The 19,348-nt window shown below is 40.3% G+C and overlaps 1 protein-coding gene and 2 long non-coding RNA genes across 3 annotated transcripts in view; 2 read left to right on the forward strand and 1 right to left on the reverse strand.

The window, feature by feature from the left end:
* The window catches only part of TJP2 (tight junction protein 2), an 85,722-nt gene extending 70,162 nt beyond the window's left edge, over positions 1 to 15,560 (reverse strand). The window contains exon 1 of the mRNA XM_039357396.1: positions 14,394 to 15,560. The gene's annotated coding sequence lies outside the window, so the exon portion shown is untranslated. The remainder of the gene's footprint in view (positions 1 to 14,393) is intronic.
* On the forward strand, positions 22 to 4,878 carry LOC120314370. The gene is made up of 3 exons (XR_005558416.1): positions 22 to 1,540; positions 3,744 to 3,931; positions 4,429 to 4,878. It is a non-coding gene; the product is annotated as an uncharacterized LOC120314370 (long non-coding RNA).
* On the forward strand, positions 11,091 to 15,807 carry LOC120314371. Its single transcript, XR_005558417.1, has 2 exons — positions 11,091 to 13,736; positions 14,365 to 15,807. It is a non-coding gene; the product is annotated as an uncharacterized LOC120314371 (long non-coding RNA).
* The last annotated feature ends 3,541 nt before the right edge of the window (positions 15,808 to 19,348 follow it).

The raw sequence follows: 19,348 nt of genomic DNA on the forward strand, positions 1-19,348 counted from the left end.
ACAGCTAAGGAAAAGGGGAAAAAATGGTGGACTGCATTGTTTGGCGACCCCCGTGAAATGGTCATTCGACCCACAGGTTGAGAACCGCTGCTCTATGTAAAAAAATTCCCTTTGGCAAATCCCAGTTTTAATATTTAATTCCACAATTAAGGAATATAATCCAACATCATGTTTATATCTTTAACTGTTATATTTTCCTAAAGCTTTATCAATGTATACAATTACTTCAGCTTGTGATACAGATCTCCAAATGCAGATTTTTAATTGGAACTAAGATGCTTGGACACAGAATTTTAATTCTCATTTAGCATATAATATAGCTTCGCATCTCCCTTGGGGCCAGTTTTATGTAAACAAGAATAACCTGCAAAGAAACCTGTACACTGAATACTGTTGTAGAAGTTTTAAAAATGCAGCAAAGTTTCAATAACAGTCTTTATAATTCATATCTCCTCCCAGTTGGTGGTAGAATAATCATGTTTAATTACTCCTGCACTATTTTTCATGTGGTATGTTTAAATCCTGGGTGTGCTGTTGAAACATATACACAAAATGGGCGTATGCATTTGAAGTCTTTGAACAAGCCAATAATTCTTATGGTAAACATTTAGCTACTCTGAAATTATTATTCCAATGTCTCAAAGACAAGAGAGGAATCAAATGAAGTTGTTCCAGTCTAAAGTAATTCTATTGTTTTGAGTTAAATTTATAACTTTTAAAATTAAGAAATTGATGCTACTATGAAAAATTACATTATGCCTAAAATACTTGGAGAAAACCTATTAGAAAACCTCTGTGAAACATATCAAAACATATCAAAACATATCAAACCTATTAGAAAACCTCTGTGAAACATATCAAACGTTGACTTTTTATTCATTGATTTGTTTGTGTGTATATATCCTGCCTTTATTATTTTTACAAATAAGTCAAGGCGGAGAACATATCCAATGCAACTTCCTTCTCCTATTTTCCCCACAACAGCAACACTGGGAGATGAGCCGAGAGAGACTGGCCCAAGATCACCTAGCCGGCTTTCATGGTTAAAACAGGAGTCTCCTGGTTTCCACTAGACCAGAGGTCCCCAATCCCCGGTCCATGGACAGGCACCAGCAACTGGGATGCCCAAACAAGCAAAGCCCGATCCATGATATGCAGGCAGCATGCAAAACCATGCCCCCTCCAGTCTGCAGAAAAACCTTTCTCCTTGGAACTGATCCCTGGAGCCCCCAAAAAGTTGGGGGCCGCTGCATTAGACCAAACTTTGATAACGTACGGTGGTGTTTAAAAGTTTGTGAACCCTTTTACATTTTTAATATTTCAGCATAAACGTTATCTAAAATATTGTTTGTTTTCCACGCAGGTCCAAAACCTAAACAAATTAAAAACAAATGTGTCAAAAACATTAGGAGAACACTGAAGAACAATGGTGTGAATGGCAAGGTTCCAAGAAGAGTCCAAAAAAAAAAAAACCTTTGCTGCCCATCTACAGTTTGCAAAAGTTCATGTGGACAGCCAAGAAGGCTATTGAAAGGATGTGGTATGTATGGATGAGACTAAAATCAAACTTTTTGGCTTAAATGTAAAGTATTATGTTTGGCAAAAAGCAAACACCGCCTTCCAGCCTTAGAACTTTATCCCATCTATTGTGGTGACAGTGTAATTGTTGTCGTTATATTTTTATCCCATCTTTTTAACATACCCAATACTCCTATTTCCCTCCAGCAACTATCCTGTGAGGTGAGTTGGGCTGAGAAAGAATGATGGGCCAAAGTCACCCAGCCAGCTTTTATGATGAAAGATGTTTAGAACTGGCACTCTCCTGGTTTCTAAGCCAGCATCTTAACCGCTACACCAAACTGGCTCTTATGATTTGAATCTGCTTTGCTGCCTCTGGATCAGGACATCTTGCCATCGTTGATGAAACTATGAATCCCAAAATCTATCAGCAAATTCCATAGGAAAGTGTCATAGTATCTATCTATGACCTGAAGCTCAGGAGTAAGTGGGTCATGCAGCTAGACAACAACCCAAAAGACATAAGTCATGAGACCAAAGAATGGTTAAAGACCAAGAAAATTGATGAGTTAGCATGGCCAAGATAATGTCCTGGCCTTAATTCTGTAGAAATGATGTAGAAGAACATAAAGGTAAGGATGCCCATCCTTTAAGTTGAAGCTGTTCTACAAAGATGGCAAGCCTATTTTTCACACTTATGACCACTGCAGCATCCCCAGGGTCTTGTGATTTACATTCGGGTACTTGGCAACTGATTCATACTTATGATGGTCACAGTGTCCCAGGGTCATGTGATCCCCTTTTGTGACTTTCTGACAAGCAAATTTCAATGGGGAAACCCGATTAACTTAAGAACTGTGTTACTAATTTAACAACTGTAGTGATTCACTTAACAAATGTGGCAAGGAGCATAAAATGGGACAAAACTCATTTAATAAATTTCTCACTTAGCAACGTAAATTTTGGGCTCAATTGTGGTTGTACGTTGAGGACTATCTGTACACCCAGTTACCACACTTTTAATGGGAAACTTGTTCCTGTTATCTCTGACATTAATCTCTGCACTGTTCTATCCCCTTCTCTCTTTTGGTTGACTCAAAGAAGCCTCTCTTCTTCTCTGTCTCTCTTACTCTGTCCCCTTCTCTTTCCCTGTCATATTTTTTCTCTCCCTTTCCCGCTAAAACCTCCTCCTTTTATATCCTCTCCTCTCTCTCCCTCATCCTCCTTTTCTCTTCAGTGTAGCTGCAGCTGGCTCCTTTCCCCCAGGCTGCCTAGTTCTGGAAGCACCAATCAGCTGGAGCCCTGCGCAAATCGTGGGCGCTCAGCAGAGCCCTGGCAACACCGCAGCTCCAGCTGACTCTCCCCACAGGCCTGTGTGGCATTGCCACCGCTTCAGTTCATCCCCCACTACACTTTTAGACTTTTTTTAATACTTTTTTTTTAAACCGCGCTTTTCAACCCACCGTATGAGTACCATCTGCCAGGTGCCAGTGATACGCGTACCACGGGTTGAAAACCACTAGGTTAGGGTTATGCTTGACCTGGTGACAGAGAGTGCCACGTCTCTCTATCCTTCTGCCTCCTTCCAGCTGTGCCTGGCAAGCCCTCTTCAGCAGACAAGGCTCTGGCACCCTATCACCCCTAGTGCATGCATTCCAGGGCCACAGTCTCACTCAGTAACTGGATCCTGGTCCATCAACAGGAGGAAGATGATGATGATCATGTGTAGGGAACAGGGGGCAATAGTGACGGGGGCAGAAGTATGTGGTGGAATGCCGGGCATCCCAAAGGGCAGAGATGGGGGAAGATAGGCAGATGGGGGAGTTGAAATGTCCCTGCATGGTCCAGCAGGCAGGCTTTAGTATGGAATTTTGACTACGTGACTGCTGGGGACGGGCACTGCAATGGCCATAATTTTGGGGACCAGTCACAAGTCCATTTTTTTTCAGCACTGTCCTAATTCCAACCAGCAGAAAAATGGATAGACTCAGCTAGAGTGACAATATTGGAAGACCTGAAGGACCAAATTAGGACAGATTTTCTCTTAGAAATATATCTGTATAATATAAAATACAAAAATACAAAAGCAAATAGCAGGGAAAACGGGAGGGAAAAGGGAAAAGTGTTGAAAAGAAGGGGAAAAGAAAGAAAAGCCATTGACTTCTGACTCCCTTTGGTGCAGTAGAATAAGATAGTAACATCAACTTTTTACTTTTACATAACAGAATAAACCAGCCATTTCCATAACAACAGATCTATCTACGGTAATCAGTAAAACCCCAAATCAAAGTTTTTCCACCTAAGCAAGGAATCCCAATTACATCATAAGGGAAGGCTGCTACCTAAAGGAACATAACTGAGATGCATCCATATACATCGAAGCTGAAATGACCTGTTTGCATTCTGTACATACGTGAGTGGAATCAACAGACTCTATTTTTGCATTTCAATGATGTTTTTTAGTTTGCCAGAAGTAGTTTATGAATTTCACTCCATGATACATCAGTCCTCTGAAGGGTTTTATAAATGAACCAGATACTGTACATTTGATTAAAGTTACAATGTAAGGAGGCACAAGGCATCTATTTTCATGTTCTGTTGGCAATCAATAGTATGGTCAATATTAGCTTAACCAGCCTGATTGTCAGATCATGATAATGATTAATGTATTGGATTTTTAAAAAGATGAACCTCATCTTTAAGCTATAAGATCCTTATTTATGGTGGATTACATATGTATTCTCCTCAATTGCCTGAAGCATATCATCAATCCATTACCAGCCTCGTGACTCCTTAACAGCCAGAGAGAGAACATGTGCATTTGTTTTGTCTCCAGTATGAGACTCTTTTATACTGCATGCAACAATTTTAGACTGGGAAACAATGGGGCTTTCTTTGCTTGCATTATAGACAAAGAAGTGCAAACATGCATAAGCCCCTGTACCTTGCAATTTAAGAGCATCAGATTAAGACCAGAAGTCCAGATTCAAGGGCAAACTCATTGGATGACTCTGGACCAGTCACTGTGAGCATTACCTAATGATATCAATCAATAACATATTTTGTTTGTTTGCACAAAACCTTACATTTGGGGCAGCAGGCAGTTGAGAACGAGCACAATCGAACGCCCCGGTGACAGCATCTACTAATGCAGCAAGGGACACCATTTGCTTCCCATGTGGCTACGAAGCCACATTTGGTTATCCCTTGATCCTTACCTCAACCTACCCCATTCTCTATGGAAATAAAACTGGAGGAGGAAGCATTATGGAGTCTACCCTGAGGGAGGGAATGTGAGATGTAAATCTATACATAATGTCTGATGCACATGGATGCTCATTTGGATATAATTCCACAGCATCTAAGCCAGTATTTCTCAACCTTGGCAACTTTACGATGTGTGGACTTCAACTCCCAGAATTCTCCAGCTAGAATTGCTAGCTGGAGAATTTTGGGAGTTGAAGTCCACACATCGTAAAGTTGCCAAGGTTGAGAAACACTGATCTAAGCATTTTATTCTAAGGTTCTTCTCAGAGAAAATATATGCAATCTTAAAAAGATGAAAGATTTTTCATAAGGATAAGAAAATCTGTTTAAAATTTAGAAACTGAAAGCTTGATTGCTTGCTTGTCTGTCTGTCTGTCTGTCTATCTATCTATCTATCAATTAATCAATTAATCAATCAAATGTGTAGGTCGCCAATTGCACATAAACTCTAGATGGATCCTTTGATATGTGTGATACAAATACGAGTGGACCGAATCGGGTAAATACAAGGGACTGCACCTTTCTTCTCCCAAGAAACAAGTTAAAAGTTTCACCAGATAAAAAAATTAAGCCCTTTAAAGAAAACCTCGGTGGGATAAAAGTGGCTTGAGAAACTTGTGTCCCAAAAATTTTAGGAAGAAAAAGGATAGCTAAGGAACTCAAAAACAATTAGAAAAAAAGGAAACAAGTAAGAGGACACCTAGATACATTCTCTGGGTGCTCCAAGACAACAACCAAGGTGACATGGTGGTAATAGCACAGGAGAGAATCCATAGAGTTACAGTGGTTTCAGTAAAGGCAAAGATTATGGTAGCAGTGGTGACAGGTGAAGAGCCTGGGGTGGTGACACAAAGCTGGAAGGTGTCAATGGAACATCAGCTAAACTGGTGGAAAGTAGGCTCAGGACACATTGGAAAGTAAATATGGCTCTTGAAGGAGGAAAGCATCAAAAAGCATCAACACCTAAAGTAGTATAGCAGTCCAGGGCTGGCAAGTGAAATAAGCAACCAGGCCATAAGAAAGAATTGGCAGGAGAACCAGGAATAGCTTGAGTCTATGGCATGGCTTATAACAACAGAGCCCAAAGCACCCGCATGGGTGGAACGCAGAGCAAGTGAACACAACCGAAAGACAACTCAACAGGAAAGGGCTCCTGATTGTCTAAAGCCTTAGAAGAGCCCAGATAGGAGGTACAGAAGCCAGTAAAGGTAGCCTGGGCAGTCGGCCATTGAACCCTAGCAGTAGCAATGAGTCATCTAAATAAACTGAAATGGAAAAGCTCTAGACGATACAACGTCTGAAACAGTCCCACCAGAAATAGTCCAGATCTAGCGATAACAGAGACCAACTTCAACAGAAGTTAACCAAGGGAGAGGTGGTTGGTGATGCTGTGGACCTGGATCAGTATTAATAATGCTGAGATCCTGGAACAGATATAGAAAACATAACTGAAAGAAAGTCACATCTAAGGGGGGAGGAATATTAGAAACCTAAAGCAAAAAGTGTGTAATAACAAAAGGTAGAATAGAAAAAGCTATAGGACAATAAACATTAACATCAAGTGGAAGAATAGCAACAGAGACTAGAACAGAGTTAAATTAGGAAAATAGAACAGATTTAGAAGATATCCCATAGAGATTTATTTTAAATAAGGGATACAAAATTCACTTTTTCAATAAGAACATTTTCCTAAAGGAATTTGGTATATCTGTTTTGCCTGGGTGCAGATTGTCCCTGAAAGTACAAGAGTAGAAATGCCATTATATCCCCATTTAGATTTGCTGCTGCATTGAATCTGCCCTGGCTTCACTATATCGTTTTCATCCCAAATGCTTACCCAAGAGGTTTAAATGCTGTAACCCACCATGCCTTGACTGATCTCAGCCAAATATACACTCGAAAAGAGCATTACATTTTTGCCATTGAGGAAATATAACTAGCTACGCATAATTTGTTGTTGTTGTTAATTGCGAAGTCGTGTCCGACCCATCACGACCCCATGGACAACGTTCCTCCAGGTTTTCCTGTCCTCTACCATCTTCTGGAGTCCATTTAAGTTCACACCTACTGCTTCAGTGACTCCATCCAGCCATCTCATTCTCTGTCGTCCCCTTCTTCTATTGCCCTCAATCTTTCCCAGCATTAGGCCCTTCTCCAGTGAGTCCTTCCTTCTCATTAGGTGGCCAAAGTATTTGAGTTTCAACTTCAGGATCTGGCCTTCTAAAGAGCAGTCGGGGTTGATCTCTTCTAGGACTGACTGGTTTGAACGCCTTGCAGTCCAAGGGACTCGCAGGAGTCTTCTCCAGCACCATAGTTCAAAGGCCTCAATTCTTTGGCGCTCAGCTTTTCTTATGGTCCAACTTTCACAGCCAAGCTACGCATAATGCATGCTGCAAATCTGCAGACAATATTCAGAGTAAATATTTATCTTTGCAATGATTCATTCACCCAACCTAGGACTCACCCGGGTTGCTGCCAGAGATTTACATGTCGAACCACTGGGAGCAGTTCTCTCTTATTAAGAGGAGTGATTCCAACTGCAGCTTCAAGAATAGCTACGTACTTCTTACATTTCATCCTGGGTCTTTTAATGCAGTGTTGAATTAAGCTACAAACTTGTCTATGCAAGCTGACTAAACTGCAGCAAACTTTTTCAAAATGGATTAGACACGTTGCAAGCTGGAGAAATAGCAACATTTGGAAAAAGAGTAAAAACGTTCCTGACAGCTTCTCTGAAAACGTCACTTGTTATGTAATTTCAGGGATCTGTGAATAAAGCACTAAGGGAAATGAAGCAAGAGACATTATCAGACCATAAGCCTGGTCTGATAATGGACACTCTCCAATTTACTAATCCTCAGTTAAACCTTCAAGGCTTGTAATATTCCAAGCGCTAAAGGAGAAGCAGGTAATTTCATCTTTCAAATGATGTTAAGAGCCTCTGAAGATTCATTCATTATACTTTCTATGACATCTCATATTTTATGAGCCAAGCTATGAGGAAGGAATTAAATATACATTTATAATAAGAGATGCTTAAGAGATGTGCTCAGAACTAAGGATGCTAACATATCTCGCTAGTCGACAAATGCTCTTTTATAGCAATAAATTGCCTATTGTGTGTTTGGCAAGAAAATGTTTATAAATCAAGGACAACATCTGGCACATGCCTAGCCTCACTTTCCATCCACTGACTTCTGGTTTTAAGCCAGGATAGATAGAAATAACCAGTATAGACCCCAGAAATCTTTAGCAGTGTAACAGAAGGATCAGTCTAAGTAATCCAGATGTGACAAGATGTGTATTCACCATGTATTTTATTGATGAAGTTATTTATGCTAGATGTAGAATCATAGTTAGTCTTATATTCACTCAGCCAGAAGCTTAAAGAATGAACAAAAGTCAGACCATTTTGAAGCAACCTTCCATATTCGGTTTAAAATCCACAGTAGACATCTCTTCTAATTCTGAAGGGCTTAGAGCACAGAGTAATTTTTGTAATACATTGTTCACAGTACCACAAGAAATGAAAGAGTTAGCATGCACCAGAGGAATGATTATACACCAGGAGCCATTGATACCTGTCTTTTCATGAGTGCAACTGAGGAGTGGGGGATTCAGGAGGGTGCATGTGTGTCTGCATGAGAGAGAAAGTGTGTGTGAGTGTGGGAGATACATTACAAAATCCAAAAGCTTCAAGGAGAGGCCATTACAATGAAGTAGAAGTTCTCTGAACTCTGAATTTATACCACTGTGTTTATATCAGGACAAACAGGATTCACAGTGAAAGGAAAGAGTAGTTCTGAAATACTGAAAGCACCACTTAAATTCACAAACTAACTTCCAAACACCTGTGCAAAATAGTTTAACAAATCACCAACAAAAAATAGGTAACACAATAAAGATATTTGTGAACATGTTTTTGTTCCAAGAAACAAGCTGTTTTTTCAATATTCTTTTACAGGCCAAATCAATTCTCTTCATAACTTTTAACTATCAGAAGATTTCAGAGAAATAGAATGGGGATACAGAGACCACGTGAGGCGTAGGAATTTCAGATCTGTGAGGAACCTCAATCAGGTTTTATCAATACTATTTTAGTCAAAGAAAGGCAAATTCATTGTCTTCAGATGTTTCAGATTTCAATTTCCATCAAATCTAGCCAGCATTAATAGCCAAAGACTGCAGTCAAGAATATTTGAAGGACACCTCTGCCCTAGTCATTACAGTACTCTGTCACTCAGTGTGTCTCTTTCCCCATTTTTCAGTCCATTTAACGACCACTCACCTAATATCAAATCAAAGGCTTTGTTAGTTGAGGAACCAAGCTAGACTCTAGAACAGGGGTAGAGCTGGCTCAGGAATTCTGGGAGTTGAAGTCTACAAGTCATAAAAGAGCCAAGGTTGCCTACCCCTGCTCTAGGAGATTATGTGTTCTAGTCCTGACTTAGACATGAAAGCCGGATGGGTGTTTTGGGGCCAGTCACTCTCTCTCAGCCCAATCCACCTCACATGATTGTTGTTGTAGGGAAAATAGGAGGAGGCAGTAGAGAGGCTTGCTGCTTTGAATCATTAAAATAATATAAAGGTGGGATAAAACAAATCTAAAAAAAAAAAAGAGCAGTCCCAGATTTAGGACAAGAGTCTGGTCCCAAACACGCAGGAAATTTACAGCTTCTAATAAAAGGAGTTGTTGGTCAGACAGGTGATAAATAGTTCATCTGATCAGAGTTCACCCAACTTCAGGAAATCCCATTCATATTTTCTGAACAGAAAAGGCATTCACAACTTTATTTTACCAAACAAATCATTGATTAATCTCTCAGTAATCTCAATAATCTTCATTGTTATCCATCAGGAATGATTATTTCAAAATTGGTATTGTGCCATCCAAATTCTGGGGACTTTAATGGGGTTCATACATAGATCCAATGATTACATTGCAACAAAAAAGCCCGTTTTTACAGGATATCGATTTGAATACAGACCTGATGCAACAATATGAGTAATGGGAATCTTGATGTAAATTGAGTTCTTGCATTCATTCTCTCATGAGTAAGTCCCAACTGTGTGCATTCTTTCATGGCAAGTATTTTGTACGTATTCTGCTCTTCAGATTATGAATTCTGTTTTGGGAAAAGACTCATCACTCTGAAGTTGACTTCAGAGATTTAGATTTTAGACTTTAGATTCGGAAAATGCCTATCTTGTAACTCTACTGCTGTGTCATATCATGCACCTGAATAAAAGAGAAACAGTTCTCTATCTCCCCCCCCCCCATTCAGTGACCTAAATAGAAGCCGGGCCCTCAGTTCCAGCCCTAGCACCATGACTGTCTCATGCTGTTCCAAAAACCGCACAAAAGCACATCCTGTTTTCACACAATGTTTGGAGGCCATGGAAGCTGTGCAGGTGCTGTCCTCTAACAGAACTTCTGGAAACTGCAGGAGCGCATATCCTATTCTTGCACAGCATACGCAATTTCCAAAAATTGCACAAGATGTGCTTTTGAGGATAATTGCCAGATATTGGTGAGTGTTGGTTGCAAAACATCATGATATGTCACCTTTGATATGGGTGCATAGGTTCGCCTATCATTGATCAAATAAATCATTATTTTAGAAGAATCTGAACTGCTGTTTTGGCTTGAAGAGAATATTTGCCTTCACACACTATTCCACCTAGTTTGATATGGATGAAGATTGATAGAACTGGAAAGAATCTTAGAGGTTAGTAGTGGCCAAAATTATGGAAACTTTTTGAGAAAAGTGTACTTTTGAGGTTTGATGGCTAATAACACCACTTTTGGGGGAGTAGTACCATAAAATTATATATCAGTGGAAAGATAATTTAGTTAAGAATGTAATGCAACAAAGTTTGTTCAATTATCTGTACTGTATCCTATGAAAAGTTATAGCCAAATAACCAGATAAAGGAAGCCAAAGTTATAGCCAAATAACCAGAAAAAGGAAGCACAACTATCAGGTAGCTTTCCTTCATCTGATTGTAGCCAGTGAGCATGAGTGTTTAGAGAGCCATTCAGGAGTCATCTTGTTTTGGTAATGAACCAATCAGATCACAGTAGGATTCAGTTATTGATGTCATGTACTGAAGCTGAGAGGAGGACATTTGTCAGTGTGTTATGTGATTGCTATCAAGTTACTTGGGGTTTTTTGTGTTCTTTTATTTAGTGAGCTTGTAAAACGTAATAAAATTAAACTAATGGTGCAAAGAGTTGACTGGTTACCTAGAAAGCGATGTAAAATAGTATTATTAAGTGAACAAGTCTACAGTTATAAAGAAATTGGAAGAAAAAATGGTGGAAACTTAACCAAAGGTGGCATTTCTACTGTACACTTTTCCTAAAAGGTTTCCACAATTTTGGTCACTACTGTATAGTTCCACCCTTTGATCAGTGCAGGATATGTAGAGCAAGGGTTTTCAAACTTTTTCAGGCAGCAGACTCTATTAGTTAAAATAAATCCCAAAACTCTTCATCAAAAGACAAAGGTTTGGTGATAGAAAATTAGTTACTGGCTGAGTGAATTTTCTTATTTCCCCTTTAGTCTCTTGTGGAACCCCATAAACCTCTTGCAAATCTGTGCAGTTGAGAAACCCTGTGCTAGAGCATCTCTGATGGATGACCATATAGACTCTGTTTGAAGACCGCCAAAGAAGGTCTGAAAAAAAGTCCAGGAGGAGGAGGAAGAAAAATATTATTTTAATTTTATCATAATATTCTTTGTGTGAAACAATCTATGCAGTTCTACTTTTGAAGAATTATGGATTACTTAAATATAATACCATGTAGAAGTCTATAATCTCATTAATCTTATTAAAGTTACTCCTTATCCTGAAGCCACTTTTAGCATTAGTGTTCTTTGATCCATCTTGTGCTTATTGCAAACTCTAATTTTGCACAATAAGAGATTGCACTGACTAGTTTTAGAGGGAAAATATACAATCATATATCATGGTTAGTAGGAAGTAACATGGAAGTGTCAGAAGCAATGTAATTTATACTTTATTTTACCTCTGTTTCCACAGTTACAGTAGGTCACCTTATACAGTATTAAGTCAAGAGTCCAAGCCAAGATTGTCAAGCTTATCCGGGTAATCCAATCTTGTCATTTGAATCTATCTCTACATGTAATATAAAACCTGAGCCTTAGAGGCACAATATTAATGTATTTTCCTTAACATTTTATTTTACTATTGTAAGGAGGAAGTTGGAAGTTAGAAAGAAATTCATTTCTAATTACAGTAGGTATAGTTTATCCCTAATCCAGTTAAGATGTTAGAACAGGATTATAAATTATAATAATATACTACAAAATGAGATTCTTCAAAATAAATTAGAAATGTAGCTGCATATTAGCTAGCCAAACAAGATACATGCCTGAAATCAAACAAAATAAAATGCTGCCTTGCAATATATTTTATAATTTTGTTCTGTAACAGGGCAGCTTTGAGCTTTGAACTCACAGCCCCCTTTAAGGCTTCTATTAGAATATTTTTTGCCAGTTTTAACTGAAGTCCATCATTAATTGGTTGGGAACTTTGTACTGTAATACAGAAGCAACATTCCTAGCGACAACTTAGAATAAGTACACACCAGCACCAGCAATACTATTGTAGACAGAAAATTCTTCTAGCGTTCTGAGATTTCCTATAGCAATTCATTACTGAAGGGAGAGAGAGAAGTTGAAGCTGTTTGTATGCCTTAGTTGAATGCTCTTTACAGAATTATCGAATAGTCAATCTTACAGAGAAACTAATGCTTTTGTACACTACCAATAAAGAAAAAAAAATTGACCTAGTGCACAAGGCAGTTCTTGTGTGCTGCGTTTTGTTTGATCAATCACAACTCATGACTCTGCCATTGTTTAAACTGTTTGCAATGTCATTTTTATTCCAATTCTGAAGTTAAACATTATTTTTATGTGTACTGTACTCCAATGAAGTTTCTCAAGAGAAATACTAATCAATATGTTTACTCATAAAATCTGTTCAAATGAATGGAGACAAGTTAAACATAATGACTCATGACCAATTTGGTCTGAATGCTATTTATACATTCTAGAAGCAATTTATTGCAATAATTACAATACAGTATTCTAATATAGTATTGTTTGTGTTTTGATACGTCATGTTATTAAGGGCTTACATGTTCCTTATGTTGGAACTCTTTGGATGACAAGCACTGTCATCACAGCAACTGCTATATTACATATGGTTCTGTAGAAAGTTTTTGAAGAGCAAGGGATCAAACGGAGCATTCTTTTAAAACTACCAATTCTATTAATGAACCGAAAAGGATCTGCCTTACCCTTTGCGCAGCCCAAAATTGCTTTTAAAAAGGGAAAAACTAGTATGTTTCAGAAAAGAACAGTGGGAATACTGTACACCAACCTGTAACCAAGTCGGGTGTTGTTTTATTTGCTTTGTGAAACATATTGGAGCTATACTCTGCCAGCCTTTAAGAAATACAGGAAATGAGCTCTCTCAAACCCAGGAATTTCGAAGTACTAACTGTGGTACTGATGTGCCATTTCAAGCATGGCTGGTATGCAGAGATATTTTTTTTTCCCCTGAGTACAATTTCCTTAGGATAAGAAAAGTTCCCCTGACTCTATTCAACTTAATTCTTCTCCAAACAAACGGTGATTCACCACAGGCCCAACTCAAGCGCTTACCAGCCATCACCTTCCTGCCTGCCTGAAAGCACTTGAACTGGAAACAGAAACATAGAGGCCCATAATCCTGTAAAAGAAACTCTGATCCTGCAAACCGAACTTTTCTCTCCTCTAACTGGGTAAAACCCAGTAGTGAACTGAGGAAAACAGCGCCCCTTCCCGCCATCAGTCCACTCTGAAGCATAATAACCAGAGGCAAAACACCACCCACAACAAGAGGGAAAGGAGCGGAAAGGCGACGAGCGATCCTTGAAGGTATAAACTCCGGCGCAGCCCAGTCGGATTCCTATTTAACTCTTTCCTGGGATTCATCATAGTCAGAACAGTGTTATTCAGACGATTCCAAGCCAGGGGGAGGGGGAATTCACCCAGTTCTCTCTCCTCGATTCGTCCCCCTCGAGGTTGAATTCCGGGGGCCAACAGACAAAACATTTCATGGCAGACAACCCCGGAAAGGTCATCTCAAAAAAAAAAGTACGACCAAGGCAACCGGATTCACTTTTTATGCGCCTTCACACTTGAGAGTTGCGAGTAGTGACCTCGCGGACAAGAGCGAGTCATACTCGCCTCCACCCCGAGTATGGTGGCTTGCCACCTCTGGATGTAGGTGGGAGGGTAAGTACATCGGGAAAAGGGGCGCTTCGAGGGCTTCCCATCCAGGCTCCCAAATTATGTAAGGGCGCTGCAGTTCGAACCCCGCGCGCTCGCCTCCACGTCGGAAAGTGTTTAAAATGCGAGTCTGGAATTTTCCCCACCGCGCGCGCCCGTACACACCCAACTCACCGTTTCCCTCGGCTAAACCTTCAGTTAAGAGAAGTCGGCGGCGATTAAAAGGGAAACTTAAAAAAAAAAAAAAAGGAGCACATGCCCTCACTCCCAACAGGTAAAGAGAACGAAAAAAACAACAATTACCTGGAGTAGAAAATAATTCGTTTGGGAAACCACCCGGTCCTTGGAAGACGTCGCTGGAATGTGGAACGGCCCCTGGAGATACGACCGCGATCCAAGCAGAAACCGCGCCTCTCAATGCCCATCGGAGGCGGAAGCTGCCCGGGAGAAGGGAGGGCAGTCTCTGTTCTGGAGGCTTTCCTGACTCAACCCATTTCCTGTTTCGAGAAGGAGGCAGGAAAACCAACCTGGGCGCGGCCGCTCGGTCGCCGCAAACAGGTAAGCACGCTCACGCCGCTCGCCTCCCTCCCGAATGGGAAGGACGAGGCACGGCTGGAAGAGTTTGGGAGGCACCTGCCCGGCGAAAGAAGCGCCGCTGTCTCTTGGCGTAGATTCACTCCGCCACCCAGCCACAATTGCCACCACCGTTCCGCCAGAGGACACCACGGCGAGCCAAACAATAACAGGCGAGAGAAGGAGGGAGAGAGAGGGGAGGAGGGACTAGCCGGACCCGAGAATCTGATTAGATGCGAGGCGGCGCTCTTCGAGCAGGACTCCAGAGAAGTTGAGGGTTCGGGGCGGCACAATTGGCGCCCTCAGAGGGTTTGGTATTCCGAAGGGAAGGTGTCGAAATGGGACTACAAAGTCCAGAGGCTGAGGTTACCCCAACTACACCAAGTGTGCTTGGTCGCCTTTTGATCCATGCCCGGGTTAGGTCCCTGCAGTGCATCTGAACCACAAAGCACCTGACTCCTATTTGAGCCCTTGGCTTTGTTTGCACCCCGGAGGCTTTCAGCCCTATTCTTCTGAGTCGAGTTTTCTGGATTACGGCCCGCAGAAGTGCAGACACGCGTGTCCCAGCATGTGTGCCACTAGTTGCACTAGCGCTTGGGACAGCCGCTGAACCGTTCCGGGAAAAATGTAACCAAAGGGCATTCACCATTTCGCACTGGCCAGCAAGTAAGCTCAGTTCCCCTCCGTGGTCTTCCATTCCACCGTCCTGACTCTGGAACAGGAAATACCGGTTCAAAGCAAAACTCTAATAAACGCAAGGAAGTCGAGTCAGTGGTGACACTGGGGCATTCGTCATTGTGCGGCTTTCGTTTGGCTTTAGCCCAGATCCCAGCTGAAACTCTTGTGAAGGGAATGAGCAAGTTTGAGAGGGACTTCCAAGGCTGGATATTCACTTCCAAGACGGGTTCAGCCTGTCAATGGCTATCTTAGGGCGATCAAGTTTGAATGGCAAGGATCCACGTGATCACTGGATAGCAGCTAAGCAGGGGTAAAGAAAAGTGTAACTCTTGGCTGGCATTGAGTGTCTGCCGCTGTAATCTCATCTAGGAAACAAATAATAGTTTGTTACCCATTACTTTTGTGATAAGTTGGCTGTGCAGGTAGAACAAGCTGAATAAAATACAAAGTTGTTGAATGAGCCTGAGTTTTGGATCTCCAAGATGTATATTTCAGAGCTCAGTGCACATACTTCCTGACTTTGATTTATAATAGTGTAGCTCTGGAGACAACTAACATGATTGAAGATCTGGGATCATCTCACATCCTATTTCCATAACCTTCTGAGCAAAAGATTCTGCTATGATACACCAGATACAAACAAATTATATTTTGAGTTAGTGTGTTTGAATAGTCTGAGCGATAGTGGTCTGTTTCTATTTTACAACCATTTGGAGTTACAATGGTCTCAGAATGGGTATTTACACTCTGTAAAGCACTTCTGGCCCTTGTAAAATGTCACACACACACACACACACACACACACACATACACACACACACACACACTGCATGGTCATGTGGCTGCTCTTATTTTTTATTTATCAAATGTAAAAAACACCCATTTCTCTCAGAAAGATTCTTTGCAACGTTTATGATTGGTTACAACATGCCAGTCACATGGCTATGCTTTGCGACTTTTTTGCTGGTTACCAGCAGACCGCATTCATTCAGAAGAATGGGTTCACTTGCATTATTTGCTTATGAACCTTGTGATTTGCTTAATGACTGCCACAAAAAATATTTAAAAAAGTGGGTCCGATCATGTGGGTGCCTCAACTTAAGACTGCAGTGGCTCACAACCATATCCAGTTCCAATTGTGGACTACATATACATTTAAATGATTGAGTTTACATAATGTACTATGGCAAGTGTCCAGTGTAAGTACATGGTATGAATATCCTTCATTGTGTATCTTTGATATATCTTATCACATCCAAATCTTCCAATGATGATAATATTTTTATTAGTCCCAAGTTATTCCTCACAGACTTATCAGCAAGGCAAATGTTTGAGAGCAAGGAATGGTTCAATCCATTCCATGTCATTTAACTTTGATCTACTTGATGCAATCACAATCCGGAAGATTCAGGTATGATCCCTGATGGAGTCTGCATTTGACATGTTTAGGTGACACACCTAGATACAGTAGTATTCCCTCCAGCTTCCATCTCTTCTTAAATCTGTCAAAAAGCAAGCAACTAATAATAGTGGACTTGCCTAAACAATCATACAGTTGCGCCATGTTGGAATCGCCTATATTTCTTAGGATTCTACCTGTTTAGTGAGGATTTCTAATTGCTTTGTAGATCTATAATAATGTTCAGACCTCCATCCCTCATTTCTGCATGTCCCCCAGTTCCATTAATATTGTGAGTGATCCTGCACGTGAGAGATCCTAAATGTCTCAGGTCCACAAAGGTCACAAATAGAAACCTTTTATGTGTTTGTGTTTCTTAATGGGTTTTATGCAAGCTTTCTCTCCATGGGCTCACCTAGAATAGTCTGGATGGATTGGAGAACAAAAGAACACTAATACTATTAGAGATATATTCTATCATATCAGTCATATCAATTAATATGGTGCCTTAAGATTTAGTTTCCTTCTTCCTTCATTTTAAGTTAGTTTCCTTGGCAGAGACTTCCTGTCTTTATGCTAGTTCAATGCTCCCATTTTGATACTAGAAACGGTACTAGGGGTATCTACAATCTACCATCACTACTAGAAAGTTATTTGATCTGAGGGTTATCTGAAGATTATTGATGTCAAATACAGATGATCCAAATCCACTTATATTCTTTTTAGTAGCAATTTCATTTTTATTTGAATGACACATTTGTGAGACAAAAAGTGAGGATTTTTTGTTACCAGGAATCAAGAAAAATCATGAAGATCTCACTTATGTTGTCAATGTTGTCAAGAAGATAGAACATTACAGACACAAACATTCATTCCCAATCTGAATTACAGAACTATAGATTTTTTAAACAGTTTGCCAGAGTTCATTGCCCTTGAGAATGATGACACTCTAAATGGGGTTTTTGAGGGTTTTTCTCCACCCACATTTTTTTTCCTGAAAATCTTGAGGCTCCTTTCAATTCCCAAAAGCTTCCCTGTTACTCATGTTCAGATTTGACAATATTAATAAAAATCCCAAAGTGCTCAATGTCAGAAGAAATATTTAACCTTTCTAACATTTGAAAGAATGCAGAACTCCAGAAATTAGATGTGTTGTAGCACGTTTGTAACCAGCAAATAAGAGATCCTATCTCATTGTTCAATGAGTACAATGTGCTCTTTACATCGAAAGCTGGCTGGGGGAGGAACTTACCTTTCACCATTAAACTCTGCCTTTTCAGAGTACTGTAAATATAAGGCAAGCACAAACATGATTCAAATCTAAGGAAATAATTTAAGAAGAAATTTGTTGGAGAACTAAATTCAGGGGTTACAACAATGGTTAAAATAATGCATCTTGTTGAGATGGTATTGGAAGTATTTACTTTTATTAGAATTATTAAATTCTTAGGGGCTTTTCTTTTCTCTACAGCATAAAATCTGTATTAACATGGAAAGCCATTTTAATGCTGTTACTAATGGCAAAATGACTTTTTATAGTTTACTACGGTACCACCCTAGCTCATTGTAAGAGGACATTATAATTAAAGGGCAGTGAAACTACAAAAATGAGGTCCCAGAGAAAAAGACCACAATACATGAATCTTCTTTGCTACATCCAGATGTTGTAAAATTCAGTCAGCCAGCCCCCATATAAGTGTCAAGAGCTAATCCTCATCATTTCAGTTTTGTCTGAGTTTGGTTTCAAATTTGCATTCGTTCTTGGGTTGTATGTAACTACAGCAGCTTCCAGTCTGTGAACAGAATTTGGGTTGCAAGCTTCCCTTGGTCACAGAAGGTCCCCAAAAGCTTTGCTCTTTCTCCAAGATCTGTGTATAGTGGTCCTTGACTTACAACAGGTCATTTAGTGACCGTTCAAAGTTACAATGTCACTGAAAAAAAGTGACCTATGACCATTTTTCACACTCATGACCACTGCAGCATCCTCATGGTCACGTGACCAAGATTAGGATGGTTGGCAACTGGTTCATATTTTTGATGGTTGTAGCGTCCTTGGATTATGTAAACACTTTTTGCAATGGGGAAGGCAGATTCACTTAACAACTGGGTTATTAACTCAACAGCTGCAATGATTCACTTAACTATGGGAAGAAAAGTTGTAAAATGAGGCAAAACTCATTTAACAAATATCTCACTTAGCAACATAAATTTTGGGCTCAATTATGGACGTAAATCGAGGACTATCTGTATGCTTCCCACACTAAGTGGAGGCTTCTCAAACCAAGAACACTTTGGTCTTCCTCTGTTTACCCCAGCAGGAAAGACTAAGTGTTAACAATGTGTCTTTGTGAGAGGCATATACAAACAAGGTCTCAGGAAGCCTGGTCCCTACTTTTTGGTGTTATTTCAAGGGTGTCAAACTTAATTTCATTGAGGGTCGCATCAGCATTGCCATTGCCCTCGGGGGGCCGTGTGGATGTGGCCAGGGTGGGTGTGGAGAGTGAGTGTGGCCTACTGGGTGGGCATGGCCAGCTCTACATTGTTCGCGTCAAGGGTGCCTGTGGGGGCCTGGGCAGGAATGGGACAGATCTGGGGATGACAGAAAGGG

The sequence above is a fragment of the Crotalus tigris genome, unplaced genomic scaffold, assembly GCF_016545835.1.
Source record: "Crotalus tigris isolate CLP2741 ecotype Arizona unplaced genomic scaffold, ASM1654583v1 scf7180000018916.1150873, whole genome shotgun sequence".
In the NCBI taxonomy this organism is placed as follows: domain Eukaryota; kingdom Metazoa; phylum Chordata; class Lepidosauria; order Squamata; family Viperidae; genus Crotalus; species Crotalus tigris.